This window comes from Ranitomeya variabilis, chromosome 1, assembly GCF_051348905.1.
Source record: "Ranitomeya variabilis isolate aRanVar5 chromosome 1, aRanVar5.hap1, whole genome shotgun sequence".
NCBI lineage: Eukaryota > Metazoa > Chordata > Amphibia > Anura > Dendrobatidae > Ranitomeya > Ranitomeya variabilis.
In genome coordinates, this window is record NC_135232.1 from 911,917,901 (window position 1) to 911,933,075 (window position 15,175).

The 15,175-nt window shown below is 47.7% G+C and overlaps 43 pseudogenes; all 43 read right to left on the bottom strand.

Moving 5' to 3' along the window:
• Nucleotides 1–152: 152 nt before the first annotated feature.
• Nucleotides 153–326, bottom strand: LOC143801429 (U2 spliceosomal RNA; annotated as a pseudogene).
• Nucleotides 327–524: 198 nt separating this feature from the next.
• On the bottom strand, nucleotides 525–676 carry LOC143796047 (U2 spliceosomal RNA; annotated as a pseudogene).
• Nucleotides 677–852: 176 nt separating this feature from the next.
• On the bottom strand, nucleotides 853–1,026 carry LOC143795775 (U2 spliceosomal RNA; annotated as a pseudogene).
• Nucleotides 1,027–1,202: 176 nt separating this feature from the next.
• On the bottom strand, nucleotides 1,203–1,376 carry LOC143795588 (U2 spliceosomal RNA; annotated as a pseudogene).
• Nucleotides 1,377–1,552: 176 nt separating this feature from the next.
• Nucleotides 1,553–1,726, bottom strand: LOC143794806 (U2 spliceosomal RNA; annotated as a pseudogene).
• Nucleotides 1,727–1,902: 176 nt separating this feature from the next.
• Nucleotides 1,903–2,076, bottom strand: LOC143797180 (U2 spliceosomal RNA; annotated as a pseudogene).
• Nucleotides 2,077–2,252: 176 nt separating this feature from the next.
• LOC143795645 (U2 spliceosomal RNA) lies at nucleotides 2,253–2,426 on the bottom strand (annotated as a pseudogene).
• Nucleotides 2,427–2,564: 138 nt separating this feature from the next.
• LOC143794649 (U2 spliceosomal RNA) lies at nucleotides 2,565–2,776 on the bottom strand (annotated as a pseudogene).
• A 197-nt stretch (nucleotides 2,777–2,973) lies between these two features.
• LOC143801628 (U2 spliceosomal RNA) lies at nucleotides 2,974–3,125 on the bottom strand (annotated as a pseudogene).
• A 175-nt stretch (nucleotides 3,126–3,300) lies between these two features.
• LOC143796792 (U2 spliceosomal RNA) lies at nucleotides 3,301–3,475 on the bottom strand (annotated as a pseudogene).
• A 176-nt stretch (nucleotides 3,476–3,651) lies between these two features.
• Nucleotides 3,652–3,822, bottom strand: LOC143797359 (U2 spliceosomal RNA; annotated as a pseudogene).
• A 176-nt stretch (nucleotides 3,823–3,998) lies between these two features.
• On the bottom strand, nucleotides 3,999–4,172 carry LOC143795589 (U2 spliceosomal RNA; annotated as a pseudogene).
• Nucleotides 4,173–4,348: 176 nt separating this feature from the next.
• On the bottom strand, nucleotides 4,349–4,522 carry LOC143794807 (U2 spliceosomal RNA; annotated as a pseudogene).
• Nucleotides 4,523–4,698: 176 nt separating this feature from the next.
• Nucleotides 4,699–4,872, bottom strand: LOC143797181 (U2 spliceosomal RNA; annotated as a pseudogene).
• A 176-nt stretch (nucleotides 4,873–5,048) lies between these two features.
• LOC143795647 (U2 spliceosomal RNA) lies at nucleotides 5,049–5,222 on the bottom strand (annotated as a pseudogene).
• A 138-nt stretch (nucleotides 5,223–5,360) lies between these two features.
• Nucleotides 5,361–5,572, bottom strand: LOC143794650 (U2 spliceosomal RNA; annotated as a pseudogene).
• A 197-nt stretch (nucleotides 5,573–5,769) lies between these two features.
• On the bottom strand, nucleotides 5,770–5,921 carry LOC143801629 (U2 spliceosomal RNA; annotated as a pseudogene).
• Nucleotides 5,922–6,096: 175 nt separating this feature from the next.
• Nucleotides 6,097–6,271, bottom strand: LOC143796793 (U2 spliceosomal RNA; annotated as a pseudogene).
• A 176-nt stretch (nucleotides 6,272–6,447) lies between these two features.
• LOC143797318 (U2 spliceosomal RNA) lies at nucleotides 6,448–6,618 on the bottom strand (annotated as a pseudogene).
• Nucleotides 6,619–6,756: 138 nt separating this feature from the next.
• LOC143794651 (U2 spliceosomal RNA) lies at nucleotides 6,757–6,968 on the bottom strand (annotated as a pseudogene).
• A 197-nt stretch (nucleotides 6,969–7,165) lies between these two features.
• LOC143801630 (U2 spliceosomal RNA) lies at nucleotides 7,166–7,317 on the bottom strand (annotated as a pseudogene).
• Nucleotides 7,318–7,492: 175 nt separating this feature from the next.
• On the bottom strand, nucleotides 7,493–7,667 carry LOC143796795 (U2 spliceosomal RNA; annotated as a pseudogene).
• A 176-nt stretch (nucleotides 7,668–7,843) lies between these two features.
• LOC143797360 (U2 spliceosomal RNA) lies at nucleotides 7,844–8,014 on the bottom strand (annotated as a pseudogene).
• A 176-nt stretch (nucleotides 8,015–8,190) lies between these two features.
• LOC143795590 (U2 spliceosomal RNA) lies at nucleotides 8,191–8,364 on the bottom strand (annotated as a pseudogene).
• Nucleotides 8,365–8,540: 176 nt separating this feature from the next.
• LOC143794808 (U2 spliceosomal RNA) lies at nucleotides 8,541–8,714 on the bottom strand (annotated as a pseudogene).
• Nucleotides 8,715–8,890: 176 nt separating this feature from the next.
• On the bottom strand, nucleotides 8,891–9,064 carry LOC143797182 (U2 spliceosomal RNA; annotated as a pseudogene).
• Nucleotides 9,065–9,240: 176 nt separating this feature from the next.
• Nucleotides 9,241–9,414, bottom strand: LOC143795648 (U2 spliceosomal RNA; annotated as a pseudogene).
• A 138-nt stretch (nucleotides 9,415–9,552) lies between these two features.
• LOC143794652 (U2 spliceosomal RNA) lies at nucleotides 9,553–9,764 on the bottom strand (annotated as a pseudogene).
• A 197-nt stretch (nucleotides 9,765–9,961) lies between these two features.
• Nucleotides 9,962–10,113, bottom strand: LOC143801631 (U2 spliceosomal RNA; annotated as a pseudogene).
• A 175-nt stretch (nucleotides 10,114–10,288) lies between these two features.
• LOC143796796 (U2 spliceosomal RNA) lies at nucleotides 10,289–10,463 on the bottom strand (annotated as a pseudogene).
• Nucleotides 10,464–10,639: 176 nt separating this feature from the next.
• On the bottom strand, nucleotides 10,640–10,810 carry LOC143797362 (U2 spliceosomal RNA; annotated as a pseudogene).
• A 176-nt stretch (nucleotides 10,811–10,986) lies between these two features.
• LOC143796714 (U2 spliceosomal RNA) lies at nucleotides 10,987–11,160 on the bottom strand (annotated as a pseudogene).
• Nucleotides 11,161–11,336: 176 nt separating this feature from the next.
• On the bottom strand, nucleotides 11,337–11,510 carry LOC143795103 (U2 spliceosomal RNA; annotated as a pseudogene).
• A 176-nt stretch (nucleotides 11,511–11,686) lies between these two features.
• LOC143795104 (U2 spliceosomal RNA) lies at nucleotides 11,687–11,860 on the bottom strand (annotated as a pseudogene).
• Nucleotides 11,861–12,036: 176 nt separating this feature from the next.
• LOC143794753 (U2 spliceosomal RNA) lies at nucleotides 12,037–12,210 on the bottom strand (annotated as a pseudogene).
• A 175-nt stretch (nucleotides 12,211–12,385) lies between these two features.
• On the bottom strand, nucleotides 12,386–12,559 carry LOC143801597 (U2 spliceosomal RNA; annotated as a pseudogene).
• Nucleotides 12,560–12,757: 198 nt separating this feature from the next.
• Nucleotides 12,758–12,909, bottom strand: LOC143796237 (U2 spliceosomal RNA; annotated as a pseudogene).
• A 176-nt stretch (nucleotides 12,910–13,085) lies between these two features.
• LOC143794809 (U2 spliceosomal RNA) lies at nucleotides 13,086–13,259 on the bottom strand (annotated as a pseudogene).
• A 176-nt stretch (nucleotides 13,260–13,435) lies between these two features.
• LOC143797184 (U2 spliceosomal RNA) lies at nucleotides 13,436–13,609 on the bottom strand (annotated as a pseudogene).
• Nucleotides 13,610–13,785: 176 nt separating this feature from the next.
• On the bottom strand, nucleotides 13,786–13,956 carry LOC143797363 (U2 spliceosomal RNA; annotated as a pseudogene).
• A 176-nt stretch (nucleotides 13,957–14,132) lies between these two features.
• Nucleotides 14,133–14,306, bottom strand: LOC143796715 (U2 spliceosomal RNA; annotated as a pseudogene).
• A 176-nt stretch (nucleotides 14,307–14,482) lies between these two features.
• LOC143795106 (U2 spliceosomal RNA) lies at nucleotides 14,483–14,656 on the bottom strand (annotated as a pseudogene).
• A 176-nt stretch (nucleotides 14,657–14,832) lies between these two features.
• Nucleotides 14,833–15,006, bottom strand: LOC143795107 (U2 spliceosomal RNA; annotated as a pseudogene).
• Between the last annotated feature and the right edge of the window lie 169 nt (nucleotides 15,007–15,175).

Sequence of the window (15,175 nt, forward strand, 5' to 3'; positions counted from 1 at the left end):
GGCCGCACCAAGGCCTACAACCGACATCCACTGTGAGACGTAGCAAAAGATTGCCGCAGGGAAGACATTTCCAGAAACTCTGGATGCTCTATCGATGACAGTTCTGCGGTGTGCATGTGTTCAAGCTGTGCGCAACGCGTTTTGAATCTGCATAACCACACCCTCCATCCCTGTGAAGGTTCCGTGCGACAAAGCAAGCTCCATTTCCAGCTCCCTGTTCCAAAAATCCATTTAATATATGGTCCCCAAATAGGGGACGTATCAGATATTAAACTAATAAGAACAGACACTACACTTGATCTTGAGCCATTTGGCCGAGAAGAGATGATCAGAAATGGTTTGCCACTTGGGCCGCACCAAGGCCTACAACCGACACCCACTGTGGAGACGTAGCAAAAGATTGCCGCAGGGAAGACATTTCCAGAAACTCTGGATGCTCTGTCGATGACAGTTCTGCGGTGTGCATGTGTTCAAGCTGTGCGCAACGCGTTTTGAATCTGCATAACCACACCCTTCATCCCCGTGAAGGTTCCGTGTGACAAAGCAAGCTCCATTTCCAGCTCCCTGTTCCAAAAATCCATTTAATGTATGGTCCCCAAATAGGGGACGTATCAGATATTAAACTAATAAGAACAGACACTACGCTTGATCTTGAGCCATTTGGCCGAGAAGAGATGATCAGAAATGGTTTGCCACTTGGGCCGCACCAAGGCCTACAACCGACACCCACTGTGGAGACGTAGCAAAATATTGCCGCAGGGAAGACATTTCCAGAAACTCTGGATGCTCTGTCGATGACAGTTCTGCGGTGTGCATGTGTTCAAGCTGTGCGCAACGCATTTTGAATCTGCATAACCACACCCTCCATCCCCGTGAAGGTTCCGTGTGACAAAGCAAGCTCCATTTCCAGCTCCCTGTTCCAAAAATCCATGTAATATATGGTCCCCAAATAGGGGACGTATCAGATATTAAACTAATAAGAACAGACACTACGCTTGATCTTGAGCCATTTGGCCGAGAAGAGATGATCAGAAATGGTTTGCCACTTGGGCCGCACCAAGGCCTACAACCGACACCAACTGTGGAGACGTAGCAAAAGATTGCCGCAGGGAAGACATTTCCAGAAACTCTGGATGCTCTGTCGATGACAGTTCTGCGGTGTGCATGTGTTCAAGCTGTGCGCAACGCGTTTTGAATCTGCATAACCACACCCTCCATCCCCGTGAAGGTTCCGTGTGATAAAGCAAGCTCCATTTCCAGCTCCCTGTTCCAAAAATCCATTTAATATATGGTCCCCAAATAGGGGACGTATCAGATATTAAACTAATAAGAACAGACACTACGCTTGATCTTGAGCCATTTGGCCGAGAAGAAATGATCAGAAATGGTTTGCCACTTGGGCCGCACCAAGGCCTACAACCGACATCCACTGTGGAGACGTAGCAAAAGATTGCCGCAGGGAAGACATTTCCAGAAACTCTGGATGCTCTGTCGATGACAGTTCTGCGGTGTGCATGTGTTCAAGCTGTGCGCAACGCGTTTTGAATCTGCATAACCACACCCTCCATCCCCGTGAAGGTTCCGTGTGACAAAGCAAGCTCCATTTCCAGCTCCCAGTTCCAAAAATCCATTTAATATATGGTCCCCAAATAGGGGACGTATCAGATATTAAACTAATAAGAACAGACACTACGCTTGATCTTGAGCCATTTGGCCGAGAAGAGATGATCAGAAATGGTTTGCCACTTGGGCCGCACCAAGGCCTACAACCGACACCCACTGTGGAGACGTAGAAAAAGATTGCCGCAGGAAAGACATTTCCAGAAACTCTGGATGCTCTATCGATGACAGTTCTGCGGTGTGCATGTGTTCAAGCTGTGCACAATGCGTTTTGAATCTGCATAACCACACCCTCCATCCCCGTGAAGGTTCCGTGTGACAAAGCAAGCTCCATTTCCAGCTCCCTGTTCCAAAAATCCATTTAATATATGGTCCCCAAATAAGGGACGTATCAGATATTAAACTAATAAGAACAGACACTACGCTTCATCTTGAGCCATTTGGCCGAGAAGAGATGATCAAAAATGGTTTGCCACTTGGGCCGCACCAAGGCCTACAACCGACACCCACTGTGGAGACGTAGCAAAAGATTGCCGCAGGGAAGACATTTCCAGAAACTCTGGATGCTCTGTCGATGACAGTTCTGCGGTGTGCATGTGTTCAAGCTGTGCGCAATGCGTTTTGAATCTGCATAACCACACCCTCCATCCCCGTGAAGGTTCCGTGTGACAAAGCAAGCTCCATTTCCAGCTCCCTGTTCCAAAAATCCATTTAATATATGGTCCCCAAATAGGGGACGTATCAGATATTAAACTAATAAGAACAGACACTACGCTTGATCTTGAGCCATTTGGCCAAGAAGAGATGATCAGAAATGGTTTGCCAATTGGGCCGCACCAAGGCCTACAACCGACACCCACTATGGAGACATAGCAAAAGATTGCCGCAGGGAAGACATTTCCAGAAACTCTGGATGATCTGTCGATGACAGTTCTGCGGTGTGCATGTGTTCAAGCTGTGTGAAACGCGTTTTGAATCTGCATAACCACACCCTCCACCCCCGTGATGGTTCCGTGCGACAAAGCAAGCTCCATTTCCAGCTCCCTGTTCCAAAAATCCATTTAATATATGGTCCCCAAATAGGGGACGTATCAGATATTAAACTAATAAGAACAGACACTACGCTTGATCTTGAGCCATTTGGCCGAGAAGAGATGATCAGAAATGGTTTGCCACTTGGGCCGCACCAAGGCCTACAACCGACATCCACTGTGAGACGTAGCAAAAGATTGCCGCAGGGAAGACATTTCCAGAAACTCTGGATGCTCTATCGATGACAGTTCTGCGGTGTGCATGTGTTCAAGCTGTGCGCAACGCGTTTTGAATCTGCATAACCACACCCTCCATCCCCGTGAAGGTTCCGTGCGACAAAGCAAGCTCCATTTCCAGCTGCCTGTTCCAAAAATCCATTTAATATATGGTCCCCAAATAGGGGACGTATCAGATATTAAACTAATAAGAACAGACACTACACTTGATCTTGAGCCATTTGGCCGAGAAGAGATGATCAGAAATGGTTTGCCACTTGGGCCGCACCAAGGCCTACAACCGACACCCACTGTGGAGACGTAGCAAAAGATTGCCGCAGGGAAGACATTTCCAGAAACTCTGGATGATCTGTCGATGACAGTTCTGCGGTGTGCATGTGTTCAAGCTGTGCGCAACGCGTTTTGAATCTGCATAACCACACCCTCCACCCCCGTGATGGTTCCGTGCGACAAAGCAAGCTCCATTTCCAGCTCCCTGTTCCAAAAATCCATTTAATATATGGTCCCAAAATAGGGGACGTATCAGATATTAAACTAATAAGAACAGACACTACGCTTGATCTTGAGCCATTTGGCCGAGAAGAGATGATCAGAAATGATTTGCCACTTGGGCCGCACCAAGGCCTACAACCGACACCCACTGTGGAGACGTAGCAAAAGATTGCCGCAGGGAAGACATTTCCAGAAACTCTGGATGCTCTGTCGATGACAGTTCTGCGGTGTGCATGTGTTCAAGCTGTGCGCAACGCGTTTTGAATCTGCATAACCACACCCTCCATCCCCGTGAAGGTTCCGTGTGACAAAGCAAGCTCCATTTCCAGCTCCCTGTTCCAAAAATCCATGTAATATATGGTCCCCAAATAGGGGACATATCAGATATTAAACTAATAACAGACACTACGCTTGATCTTGATCCATTTGGCCGAGAAGAGATGATCAGAAATGGTTTGCCACTTGGGCCGCACCAAGGCCTACAACCGACACCCACTGTTAAGACGTAGCAAAAGATTGCCGCAGGGAAGACATTTCCAGAAACTCTGGATGCTCTGTCGATGACAGTTCTGCGGTGTGCATGTGTTCAAGCTGTGCGCAACGCGTTTTGAATCTGCATAACCACACCCTCCATCCCCGTGAAGGTTCCGTGTGATAAAGCAAGCTCCATTTCCAGCTCCCTGTTCCAAAAATCCATTTAATATATGGTCCCCAAATAGGGGACGTATCAGATATTAAACTAATAAGAACAGACACTACGCTTGATCTTGAGCCATTTGGCCGAGAAGAAATGATCAGAAATGGTTTGCCACTTGGGCCGCACCAAGGCCTACAACCGACATCCACTGTGGAGACGTAGCAAAAGATTGCCGCAGGGAAGACATTTCCAGAAACTCTGGATGCTCTGTCGATGACAGTTCTGCGGTGTGCATGTGTTCAAGCTGTGCGCAACGCGTTTTGAATCTGCATAACCACACCCTCCATCCCCGTGAAGGTTCCGTGTGACAAAGCAAGCTCCATTTCCAGCTCCCAGTTCCAAAAATCCATTTAATATATGGTCCCCAAATAGGGGACGTATCAGATATTAAACTAATAAGAACAGACACTACGCTTGATCTTGAGCCATTTGGCCGAGAAGAGATGATCAGAAATGGTTTGCCACTTGGGCCGCACCAAGGCCTACAACCGACACCCACTGTGGAGACGTAGAAAAAGATTGCCGCAGGAAAGACATTTCCAGAAACTCTGGATGCTCTATCGATGACAGTTCTGCGGTGTGCATGTGTTCAAGCTGTGCACAATGCGTTTTGAATCTGCATAACCACACCCTCCATCCCCGTGAAGGTTCCGTGTGACAAAGCAAGCTCCATTTCCAGCTCCCTGTTCCAAAAATCCATTTAATATATGGTCCCCAAATAAGGGACGTATCAGATATTAAACTAATAAGAACAGACACTACGCTTCATCTTGAGCCATTTGGCCGAGAAGAGATGATCAAAAATGGTTTGCCACTTGGGCCGCACCAAGGCCTACAACCGACACCCACTGTGGAGACGTAGCAAAAGATTGCCGCAGGGAAGACATTTCCAGAAACTCTGGATGCTCTGTCGATGACAGTTCTGCGGTGTGCATGTGTTCAAGCTGTGCGCAATGCGTTTTGAATCTGCATAACCACACCCTCCATCCCCGTGAAGGTTCCGTGTGACAAAGCAAGCTCCATTTCCAGCTCCCTGTTCCAAAAATCCATTTAATATATGGTCCCCAAATAGGGGACGTATCAGATATTAAACTAATAAGAACAGACACTACGCTTGATCTTGAGCCATTTGGCCAAGAAGAGATGATCAGAAATGGTTTGCCACTTGGGCCGCACCAAGGCCTACAACCGACACCCACTATGGAGACATAGCAAAAGATTGCCGCAGGGAAGACATTTCCAGAAACTCTGGATGATCTGTCGATGACAGTTCTGCGGTGTGCATGTGTTCAAGCTGTGTGAAACGCGTTTTGAATCTGCATAACCACACCCTCCACCCCCGTGATGGTTCCGTGCGACAAAGCAAGCTCCATTTCCAGCTCCCTGTTCCAAAAATCCATTTAATATATGGTCCCCAAATAGGGGACGTATCAGATATTAAACTAATAAGAACAGACACTACGCTTGATCTTGAGCCATTTGGCCGAGAAGAGATGATCAGAAATGGTTTGCCACTTGGGCCGCACCAAGGCCTACAACCGACATCCACTGTGAGACGTAGCAAAAGATTGCCGCAGGGAAGACATTTCCAGAAACTCTGGATGCTCTATCGATGACAGTTCTGCGGTGTGCATGTGTTCAAGCTGTGCGCAACGCGTTTTGAATCTGCATAACCACACCCTCCATCCCCGTGAAGGTTCCGTGCGACAAAGCAAGCTCCATTTCCAGCTGCCTGTTCCAAAAATCCATTTAATATATGGTCCCCAAATAGGGGACGTATCAGATATTAAACTAATAAGAACAGACACTACACTTGATCTTGAGCCATTTGGCCGAGAAGAGATGATCAGAAATGGTTTGCCACTTGGGCCGCACCAAGGCCTACAACCGACACCCACTGTGGAGACGTAGCAAAAGATTGCCGCAGGGAAGACATTTCCAGAAACTCTGGATGATCTGTCGATGACAGTTCTGCGGTGTGCATGTGTTCAAGCTGTGCGCAACGCGTTTTGAATCTGCATAACCACACCCTCCACCCCCGTGATGGTTCCGTGCGACAAAGCAAGCTCCATTTCCAGCTCCCTGTTCCAAAAATCCATTTAATATATGGTCCCAAAATAGGGGACGTATCAGATATTAAACTAATAAGAACAGACACTACGCTTGATCTTGAGCCATTTGGCCGAGAAGAGATGATCAGAAATGATTTGCCACTTGGGCCGCACCAAGGCCTACAACCGACACCCACTGTGGAGACGTAGCAAAAGATTGCCGCAGGGAAGACATTTCCAGAAACTCTGGATGCTCTGTCGATGACAGTTCTGCGGTGTGCATGTGTTCAAGCTGTGCGCAACGCGTTTTGAATCTGCATAACCACACCCTCCATCCCCGTGAAGGTTCCGTGTGACAAAGCAAGCTCCATTTCCAGCTCCCTGTTCCAAAAATCCATGTAATATATGGTCCCCAAATAGGGGACATATCAGATATTAAACTAATAACAGACACTACGCTTGATCTTGAGCCATTTGGCCAAGAAGAGATGATCAGAAATGGTTTGCCAATTGGGCCGCACCAAGGCCTACAACCGACACCCACTATGGAGACATAGCAAAAGATTGCCGCAGGGAAGACATTTCCAGAAACTCTGGATGATCTGTCGATGACAGTTCTGCGGTGTGCATGTGTTCAAGCTGTGTGAAACGCGTTTTGAATCTGCATAACCACACCCTCCACCCCCGTGATGGTTCCGTGCGACAAAGCAAGCTCCATTTCCAGCTCCCTGTTCCAAAAATCCATTTAATATATGGTCCCCAAATAGGGGACGTATCAGATATTAAACTAATAAGAACAGACACTACGCTTGATCTTGAGCCATTTGGCCGAGAAGAGATGATCAGAAATGGTTTGCCACTTGGGCCGCACCAAGGCCTACAACCGACATCCACTGTGAGACGTAGCAAAAGATTGCCGCAGGGAAGACATTTCCAGAAACTCTGGATGCTCTATCGATGACAGTTCTGCGGTGTGCATGTGTTCAAGCTGTGCGCAACGCGTTTTGAATCTGCATAACCACACCCTCCATCCCCGTGAAGGTTCCGTGCGACAAAGCAAGCTCCATTTCCAGCTGCCTGTTCCAAAAATCCATTTAATATATGGTCCCCAAATAGGGGACGTATCAGATATTAAACTAATAAGAACAGACACTACACTTGATCTTGAGCCATTTGGCCGAGAAGAGATGATCAGAAATGGTTTGCCACTTGGGCCGCACCAAGGCCTACAACCGACACCCACTGTGGAGACGTAGCAAAAGATTGCCGCAGGGAAGACATTTCCAGAAACTCTGGATGATCTGTCGATGACAGTTCTGCGGTGTGCATGTGTTCAAGCTGTGCGCAACGCGTTTTGAATCTGCATAACCACACCCTCCACCCCCGTGATGGTTCCGTGCGACAAAGCAAGCTCCATTTCCAGCTCCCTGTTCCAAAAATCCATTTAATATATGGTCCCAAAATAGGGGACGTATCAGATATTAAACTAATAAGAACAGACACTACGCTTGATCTTGAGCCATTTGGCCGAGAAGAGATGATCAGAAATGATTTGCCACTTGGGCCGCACCAAGGCCTACAACCGACACCCACTGTGGAGACGTAGCAAAAGATTGCCGCAGGGAAGACATTTCCAGAAACTCTGGATGCTCTGTCGATGACAGTTCTGCGGTGTGCATGTGTTCAAGCTGTGCGCAACGCGTTTTGAATCTGCATAACCACACCCTCCATCCCCGTGAAGGTTCCGTGTGACAAAGCAAGCTCCATTTCCAGCTCCCTGTTCCAAAAATCCATGTAATATATGGTCCCCAAATAGGGGACATATCAGATATTAAACTAATAACAGACACTACGCTTGATCTTGATCCATTTGGCCGAGAAGAGATGATCAGAAATGGTTTGCCACTTGGGCCGCACCAAGGCCTACAACCGACACCCACTGTTAAGACGTAGCAAAAGATTGCCGCAGGGAAGACATTTCCAGAAACTCTGGATGCTCTGTCGATGACAGTTCTGCGGTGTGCATGTGTTCAAGCTGTGCGCAACGCGTTTTGAATCTGCATAACCACACCCTCCATCCCCGTGAAGGTTCCGTGTGATAAAGCAAGCTCCATTTCCAGCTCCCTGTTCCAAAAATCCATTTAATATATGGTCCCCAAATAGGGGACGTATCAGATATTAAACTAATAAGAACAGACACTACGCTTGATCTTGAGCCATTTGGCCGAGAAGAAATGATCAGAAATGGTTTGCCACTTGGGCCGCACCAAGGCCTACAACCGACATCCACTGTGGAGACGTAGCAAAAGATTGCCGCAGGGAAGACATTTCCAGAAACTCTGGATGCTCTGTCGATGACAGTTCTGCGGTGTGCATGTGTTCAAGCTGTGCGCAACGCGTTTTGAATCTGCATAACCACACCCTCCATCCCCGTGAAGGTTCCGTGTGACAAAGCAAGCTCCATTTCCAGCTCCCAGTTCCAAAAATCCATTTAATATATGGTCCCCAAATAGGGGACGTATCAGATATTAAACTAATAAGAACAGACACTACGCTTGATCTTGAGCCATTTGGCCGAGAAGAGATGATCAGAAATGGTTTGCCACTTGGGCCGCACCAAGGCCTACAACCGACACCCACTGTGGAGACGTAGAAAAAGATTGCCGCAGGAAAGACATTTCCAGAAACTCTGGATGCTCTATCGATGACAGTTCTGCGGTGTGCATGTGTTCAAGCTGTGCACAATGCGTTTTGAATCTGCATAACCACACCCTCCATCCCCGTGAAGGTTCCGTGTGACAAAGCAAGCTCCATTTCCAGCTCCCTGTTCCAAAAATCCATTTAATATATGGTCCCCAAATAAGGGACGTATCAGATATTAAACTAATAAGAACAGACACTACGCTTCATCTTGAGCCATTTGGCCGAGAAGAGATGATCAAAAATGGTTTGCCACTTGGGCCGCACCAAGGCCTACAACCGACACCCACTGTGGAGACGTAGCAAAAGATTGCCGCAGGGAAGACATTTCCAGAAACTCTGGATGCTCTGTCGATGACAGTTCTGCGGTGTGCATGTGTTCAAGCTGTGCGCAATGCGTTTTGAATCTGCATAACCACACCCTCCATCCCCGTGAAGGTTCCGTGTGACAAAGCAAGCTCCATTTCCAGCTCCCTGTTCCAAAAATCCATTTAATATATGGTCCCCAAATAGGGGACGTATCAGATATTAAACTAATAAGAACAGACACTACGCTTGATCTTGAGCCATTTGGCCAAGAAGAGATGATCAGAAATGGTTTGCCACTTGGGCCGCACCAAGGCCTACAACCGACACCCACTATGGAGACATAGCAAAAGATTGCCGCAGGGAAGACATTTCCAGAAACTCTGGATGATCTGTCGATGACAGTTCTGCGGTGTGCATGTGTTCAAGCTGTGTGAAACGCGTTTTGAATCTGCATAACCACACCCTCCACCCCCGTGATGGTTCCGTGCGACAAAGCAAGCTCCATTTCCAGCTCCCTGTTCCAAAAATCCATTTAATATATGGTCCCCAAATAGGGGACGTATCAGATATTAAACTAATAAGAACAGACACTACGCTTGATCTTGAGCCATTTGGCCGAGAAGAGATGATCAGAAATGGTTTGCCACTTGGGCCGCACCAAGGCCTACAACCGACATCCACTGTGAGACGTAGCAAAAGATTGCCGCAGGGAAGACATTTCCAGAAACTCTGGATGCTCTATCGATGACAGTTCTGCGGTGTGCATGTGTTCAAGCTGTGCGCAACGCGTTTTGAATCTGCATAACCACACCCTCCATCCCCGTGAAGGTTCCGTGCGACAAAGCAAGCTCCATTTCCAGCTGCCTGTTCCAAAAATCCATTTAATATATGGTCCCCAAATAGGGGACGTATCAGATATTAAACTAATAAGAACAGACACTACACTTGATCTTGAGCCATTTGGCCGAGAAGAGATGATCAGAAATGGTTTGCCACTTGGGCCGCACCAAGGCCTACAACCGACACCCACTGTGGAGACGTAGCAAAAGATTGCCGCAGGGAAGACATTTCCAGAAACTCTGGATGATCTGTCGATGACAGTTCTGCGGTGTGCATGTGTTCAAGCTGTGCGCAACGCGTTTTGAATCTGCATAACCACACCCTCCACCCCCGTGATGGTTCCGTGCGACAAAGCAAGCTCCATTTCCAGCTCCCTGTTCCAAAAATCCATTTAATATATGGTCCCAAAATAGGGGACGTATCAGATATTAAACTAATAAGAACAGACACTACGCTTGATCTTGAGCCATTTGGCCGAGAAGAGATGATCAGAAATGATTTGCCACTTGGGCCGCACCAAGGCCTACAACCGACACCCACTGTGGAGACGTAGCAAAAGATTGCCGCAGGGAAGACATTTCCAGAAACTCTGGATGCTCTGTCGATGACAGTTCTGCGGTGTGCATGTGTTCAAGCTGTGCGCAACGCGTTTTGAATCTGCATAACCACACCCTCCATCCCCGTGAAGGTTCCGTGTGACAAAGCAAGCTCCATTTCCAGCTCCCTGTTCCAAAAATCCATGTAATATATGGTCCCCAAATAGGGGACATATCAGATATTAAACTAATAACAGACACTACGCTTGATCTTGATCCATTTGGCCGAGAAGAGATGATCAGAAATGGTTTGCCACTTGGGCCGCACCAAGGCCTACAACCGACACCCACTGTTAAGACGTAGCAAAAGATTGCCGCAGGGAAGACATTTCCAGAAACTCTGGATGCTCTGTCGATGACAGTTCTGCGGTGTGCATGTGTTCAAGCTGTGCGCAACGCGTTTTGAATCTGCATAACCACACCCTCCATCCCCGTGAAGGTTCCGTGTGACAAAGCAAGCTCCATTTCCAGCTCCCTGTTCCAAAAATCCATTTAATATATGGTCCCCAAATAGGGGACGTAACAGATATTAAACTAATAAGAACAGACACTACGCTTGATCTTGAGCCATTTGGCCGAGAAGAGATGATCAGAAATGGTTTGCCACTTGGGCCGCACCAAGGCCTACAACCGACACCCACTGTGGAGACGTAGCAAAAGATTGCCGCAGGGAAGACATTTCCAGAAACTCTGGATGCTCTGTCGACGACAGTTCTGCGGTGTGCATGTGTTCAAGCTGTGCGCAACGCGTTTTGAATCTGCATAACCACACCCTCCATCCCCGTGAAGGTTCCGTGTGACAAAGCAAGCTCCATTTCCAGCTCCCTGTTCCAAAAATCCATTTAATATATGGTCCCCAAATAGGGGACGTATCAGATATTAAACTAATAAGAACAGACACTACGCTTGATCTTGAGCCATTTGGCCGAGAAGAGATGATCAGAAATGGTTTGCCACTTGGGCCGCACCAAGGCCTACAACCGACACCCACTGTGGAGACGTAGCAAAAGATTGCCGCAGGGAAGACATTTCCAGAAACTCTGGATGCTCTGTCGATGACAGTTCTGCGGTGTGCATGTGTTCAAGCTGTGTGCAACGCATTTTGAATCTGCATAACCACACCCTCCATCCCCGTGAAGGTTCCGTGTGACAAAGCAAGCTCCATTTCCAGCTCCCTGTTCCAAAAATCCATTTAATATATGGTCCCCAAATAGGGGACGTATCAGATATTAAACTAATAAGAACAGACACTACGCTTGATCTTGAGCCATTTGGCCGAGAAGAGATGATCAGAAATGGTTTGCCACTTGGGCCGCACCAAGGCCTACAACCGACACCAACTGTGGAGACGTAGCAAAAGATTGCCGCAGGGAAGACATTTCCAGAAACTCTGGATGCTCTGTCGATGACAGTTCTGCGGTGTGCATGTGTTCAAGCTGTGCGCAACGCGTTTTGAATCTGCATAACCACACCCTCCATCCCCGTGAAGGTTCCGTGTGATAAAGCAAGCTCCATTTCCAGCTCCCTGTTCCAAAAATCCATTTAATATATGGTCCCCAAATAGGGGACGTATCAGATATTAAACTAATAAGAACAGACACTACGCTTGATCTTGAGCCATTTGGCCGAGAAGAGATGATCAGAAATGGTTTGCCACTTGGGCCGCACCAAGGCCTACAACCGACATCCACTGTGAGATGTAGCAAAAGATTGCCGCAGGGAAGACATTTCCAGAAACTCTGGATGCTCTATCGATGACAGTTCTGCGGTGTGCATGTGTTCAAGCTGTGCGCAACGCGTTTTGAATCTGCATAACCACACCCTCCATCCCCGTGAAGGTTCCGTGCGACAAAGCAAGCTCCATTTCCAGCTCCCTGTTCCAAAAATCCATTTAATATATGGTCCCCAAATAGGGGACGTATCAGATATTAAACTAATAAGAACAGACACTACACTTGATCTTGAGCCATTTGGCCAAGAAGAGATGATCAGAAATGGTTTGCCACTTGGGCCGCACCAAGGCCTACAACCGACACCCACTGTGGAGACGTAGCAAAAGATTGCCGCAGGGAAGACATTTCCAGAAACTCTGGATGCTCTGTCGATGACAGTTCTGCGGTGTGCATGTGTTCAAGCTGTGCGCAACGCGTTTTGAATCTGCATAACCACACCCTTCATCCCCGTGAAGGTTCCGTGTGACAAAGCAAGCTCCATTTCCAGCTCCCTGTTCCAAAAATCCATTTAATGTATGGTCCCCAAATAGGGGACGTATCAGATATTAAACTAATAAGAACAGACACTACGCTTGATCTTGAGCCATTTGGCCGAGAAGAAATGATCAGAAATGGTTTGCCACTTGGGCCGCACCAAGGCCTACAACCGACATCCACTGTGGAGACGTAGCAAAAGATTGCCGCAGGGAAGACATTTCCAGAAACTCTGGATGCTCTGTCGATGACAGTTCTGCGGTGTGCATGTGTTCAAGCTGTGCGCAACGCGTTTTGAATCTGCATAACCACACCCTCCATCCCCGTGAAGGTTCCGTGTGACAAAGCAAGCTCCATTTCCAGCTCCCAGTTCCAAAAATCCATTTAATATATGGTCCCCAAATAGGGGACGTATCAGATATTAAACTAATAAGAACAGACACTACGCTTGATCTTGAGCCATTTGGCCGAGAAGAGATGATCAGAAATGGTTTGCCACTTGGGCCGCACCAAGGCCTACAACCGACACCCACTGTGGAGACGTAGCAAAAGATTGCCGCAGGAAAGACATTTCCAGAAACTCTGGATGCTCTATCGATGACAGTTCTGCGGTGTGCATGTGTTCAAGCTGTGCACAATGCGTTTTGAATCTGCATAACCACACCCTCCATCCCCGTGAAGGTTCCGTGTGACAAAGCAAGCTCCATTTCCAGCTCCCTGTTCCAAAAATCCATTTAATATATGGTCCCCAAATAAGGGACGTATCAGATATTAAACTAATAAGAACAGACACTACGCTTCATCTTGAGCCATTTGGCCGAGAAGAGATGATCAAAAATGGTTTGCCACTTGGGCCGCACCAAGGCCTACAACCGACACCCACTGTGGAGACGTAGCAAAAGATTGCCGCAGGGAAGACATTTCCAGAAACTCTGGATGCTCTGTCGATGACAGTTCTGCGGTGTGCATGTGTTCAAGCTGTGCGCAACGCGTTTTGAATCTGCATAACCACACCCTCCATCCCCGTGAAGGTTCCGTGTGACAAAGCAAGCTCCATTTCCAGCTCCCTGTTCCAAAAATCCATGTAATATATGGTCCCCAAATAGGGGACATATCAGATATTAAACTAATAACAGACACTACGCTTGATCTTGATCCATTTGGCCGAGAAGAGATGATCAGAAATGGTTTGCCACTTGGGCCGCACCAAGGCCTACAACCGACACCCACTGTTAAGACGTAGCAAAAGATTGCCGCAGGGAAGACATTTCCAGAAACTCTGGATGCTCTGTCGATGACAGTTCTGCGGTGTGCATGTGTTCAAGCTGTGCGCAACGCGTTTTGAATCTGCATAACCACACCCTCCATCCCCGTGAAGGTTCCGTGTGACAAAGCAAGCTCCATTTCCAGCTCCCTGTTCCAAAAATCCATTTAATATATGGTCCCCAAATAGGGGACGTAACAGATATTAAACTAATAAGAACAGACACTACGCTTGATCTTGAGCCATTTGGCCGAGAAGAGATGATCAGAAATGGTTTGCCACTTGGGCCGCACCAAGGCCTACAACCGACACCCACTGTGGAGACGTAGCAAAAGATTGCCGCAGGGAAGACATTTCCAGAAACTCTGGATGCTCTGTCGACGACAGTTCTGCGGTGTGCATGTGTTCAAGCTGTGCGCAACGCGTTTTGAATCTGCATAACCACACCCTCCATCCCCGTGAAGGTTCCGTGTGACAAAGCAAGCTCCATTTCCAGCTCCCTGTTCCAAAAATCCATTTAATATATGGTCCCCAAATAGGGGACGTATCAGATATTAAACTAATAAGAACAGACACTACGCTTGATCTTGAGCCATTTGGCCGAGAAGAGATGATCAGAAATGGTTTGCCACTTGGGCCGCACCAAGGCCTACAACCGACACCCACTGTGGAGACGTAGCAAAAGATTGCCGCAGGGAAGACATTTCCAGAAACTCTGGATGCTCTGTCGATGACAGTTCTGCGGTGTGCATGTGTTCAAGCTGTGTGCAACGCATTTTGAATCTGCATAACCACACCCTCCATCCCCGTGAAGGTTCCGTGTGACAAAGCAAGCTCCATTTCCAGCTCCCTGTTCCAAAAATCCATTTAATATATGGTCCCCAAATAGGGGACGTATCAGATATTAAACTAATAAGAACAGACACTACGCTTGATCTTGAGCCATTTGGCCGAGAAGAGATGATCAGAAATGGTTTGCCACTTGGGCCGCACCAAGGCCTACAACCGACACCAACTGTGGAGACGTAGCAAAAGATTGCCGCAGGGAAGACATTTCCAGAAACTCTGGATGCTCTGTCGATGACAGTTCTGCGGTGTGCATGTGTTCAAGCTGTGCGCAACGCGTTTTGA